Consider the following 3,613-nt stretch of genomic DNA (forward strand, 5'->3'; position numbering starts at 1 on the left):
TATAAGAAAGATGTTTTCTTATTTTTTTTAACTATGAAAAGACAAACTGTGTGTATCATACCAAACTATAGATAGCATTAGAATAATGGAATTAGTAGAAAAGAAGGATGCAGGAATGGACAGAATATGAGCTGAAGTGTTTCAACAAGATGATAAAGCACAGAAAGCACTCACTCATCTCTGAAGAAATTCGGACGCTTCCTTGTCAATGCACTGAAAAGACCCATGTTGTGCCCCTTCCAAAGAAAGGTGACACACACACTGTGGAAACTACCTAACCATGGCTGTAACAGCACATGCAAATAAACTTTTGCTAAAGATCATTTTTAAATGGTTATAGCAGATAGCAGAACATTGACAGGGAGCTGCCAGAAATTCAGGCAGATTCAAAAGAGGACAAAGAATGAGGGCTAGGAGGGATAGCATTGCTTATATTATATTTATTTTTGTTGAAAGCAGAAGAAATAGAGTCATTTACTTTTACTTTATTGTCTCTGTGAAGACATTCAACCGTATGGATCATCACTGTGGAGAACATTAAGAATAAGCGTCTCACAACACTCCATTGTGCTTTTTCAGAACCTCCATGTGGACCAAGTGATAGTCTTGCAAACGAACAAATGAACACTGCACAGTTTATATCAGGGAAAATGTGCGTCACGGTTGTATTCTTTCAGCACACTTACTCCAACTGTATGCTGAACAAGTCATTCAAGAACCTGGAGTATATGGAGAAGAATCAATAACTTGCAATATGCAAATGATATGACTGTTTGCTGAGAACGAGGACTTGAAGTACTTGCTGATAAAGATCAAGAAGTGCAACGTTCATTATGGATTACAACTCAATAGGAAGAAAATGAAATGCTCACAATTAGACCAATCAGCAAGATTATGATGAACAGAGAGCTGACTGAAGTGGTGAAGGATTTCATTTTGCTTGGATCCACAGGCAATGCTCATGAAGCAGCCGTCAAGAGAGATCCAATGATGGATTGCATTAGACAAATCTGTTGCACAAAAAGCTATTTAAAGTGTTGAAGAGCTAGGATGTCACTTTGAAGACTAAGGAACACCTGGCCCCAGCAAGAGTATTTTCAATCACCTCATGTGCATGGGAGAGTTGGACAACAAACAAGGAAGCTGAAGTATGGTGTTGGAGAAGAATACGGAAAGTAATGTGGACTTTCAGAAGAATAAACAAATCTGTCTTAGAAGAAGTACAGTCAGAATATTCCTTAGAAGCAAGGATGGCAAAACTTCTCACATCCGTTGAACATGTTATCAGGAGTAACCATTTTTGAGAAAAGGATGTCATGCTAAGTAAACTGGAAGATTAGTGACAAAAAGGGAGATGGCCAACAGGCTCCAGCTCACCGTGGACCGGGAGGGTGTGAGAGGACTGGGTGGGACCAGTACCAACTCAAAGGCACCTAACAACAGCATAAAAGTATCAACAGTAAAATAAGACCACAAGACTGAAAATCAGGAACTGGGGATATTCATTTGTAAAAGATGATAATTAGAAATTTTAAAAAAGAGGGAATAAGTTGTCTACTTTCAGAGTTTCCACATGGCTAGGAAGTGAAGATGTTATCAAGATAAACTGTCCTGTTTTAAATGTGGCAAGATAATAATCACTTGAAGGATAAGTTAAATACACGTTCCCAACAAAAGAAAAAAGAAGAAATTCATGAAGGTTCACTAAACACGAAAACAACAGCAACTAATAGGATAAGAAAATCAGCAAACAAAACTAATTCAATACAAACAAACCTTGTCACACACACCCTGCCCCCTCCAACAAAAAAAATGAATGAAGACACCATCAGCATCTCTCTCTCACATACACACACACACACACACACACACACTGACCCAGCAAAATGACAGCCATAAATCTGTGCCTGTGAGAATTACCCTGAATGTAAATGAGTAAAACCCACCAACGAAGAGACAGAGTGTGCCAGAATGGATAAGAAAACAAGAACCTCGATTTGCTGTCTACAACTGATACAAAGATAAAACCGAGCTTAATATCAAAGAACAGAAAAAGATGAATTGAGCCAAAAGCAACCAAAAGGGAACATGAGTGTCAATATTAATTTCTGGCATAATAATATGGCTTATGAAGAATTTAGCGGACATTAGGAAGTGTGATGTGATTCACTGTGACATTTTCCTTTGGAATTGATTACTCACCATAACTGAATCACATGCCTGGTTCTGAGTTGTTCTGTGATTCCTTGTGCTTAATCATCACTAAGTTTAACACATGAGACCGTCTGGGGGCTCATTTCTGTCTCTAAATCTCCCTTGAGCCCTTCCTAACTCTCCATTTGTATGCTGCCAATATTACGGTAATTTATAACTGCGATATTTTTAATCATTTAAAAAATATACCTGATTTCCCACATTTCAATTAGTACTGTCGTATTTGCAAATAGAATGTGTTTTCTTAATGCACCAGGTAGAACCTTTGCCTTCTGACTTGAAATAAAGGAGGACATTTAGGATATAATGACTATTAATTTATCACATACTCTCCGAGTAAAAGTTGTGTAACATTATAATAGCATAAATTGAAATATAAACAGAATGCATTCCTCTGCCTCTAGATATAAAAAGAATCTATTGTTATGTACATTTGGGACAATCTGTAATTACATTTTGCAGTTGAGCTCAAAGAAGTAACATATTTAGAGTCTCACTAGTCAGTGTCTGCTCATGAAATTTCAATGTTTTTTAAAATGATATAAAGACTTATTTTAAGATTTGAGTATGAAGCATACAAATTTTAATCATAATTTTAAAATTATTCTAATAATATGTACCTTTTACACATGTAAAGAACTCTCTCTCTCTAGATATATATCTTAATTATCACAACTTTCCAGCTTTACAGATGAAGAAATAGAAATAAAGAGGTTACATAGCATGTCCAAATTTATGTTACTTGTAAGAAATGGACTAAAAATCAATACTCACACCCAAATCAAATGAATACCTGTCTAATCAGTTCTGACAGATGGAGATGTCATGTGTCCCAAAGTAGAACTGGGCTCCATTGGGTTTTCACGGACTGATTTTCAGGAATTATCAGGCCAGCCTTGTGAAGCACCTCTGAGTAATGGCAAACCGCCAACCTTTCAGTTAGTAGACCAGTGCTTATGTTGTCACACCCCCCAGGAACTCCAGTTCAATGCAGAATCTGTCCAATCACCATGGAGTATGCGTCATTCTATAGCAGACTGTGCTATCATTCTGCTATGCTATGTTGATGTTGTTGTTGTTGTTGTTAGGTGCCACCAAGTCAGTTCTGACTCATAGTGACCCCATGTACAACAGAAGGAAACACTGCCTGGTCCTTCACCATCCTCAAAATTGTTCTTACATATTGAGCCCCTTGTTACAGCCACCTTGACAATTCATCTGGTCAAGAGCCAATCTTTTTGTCGCTGCCCCTCCACTCCACTCTACTCCTTCCTGTAGCATAAAGGAGACCCCATTCTTAGTATCATCAGTTTTCATGATGGAAACTATTCAGTTTTTTAGACAAATGAATAACAATAACAATCTTTTCACCTTGTATGTTTTCTCTTACCTTTTCCAA

The sequence above is a fragment of the Echinops telfairi genome, unplaced genomic scaffold (assembly GCF_000313985.2).
Source record: "Echinops telfairi isolate 266 unplaced genomic scaffold, ASM31398v2 ScPeMD7_7468;HRSCAF=8506_0, whole genome shotgun sequence".
NCBI classification, from domain to species: domain Eukaryota; kingdom Metazoa; phylum Chordata; class Mammalia; order Afrosoricida; family Tenrecidae; genus Echinops; species Echinops telfairi.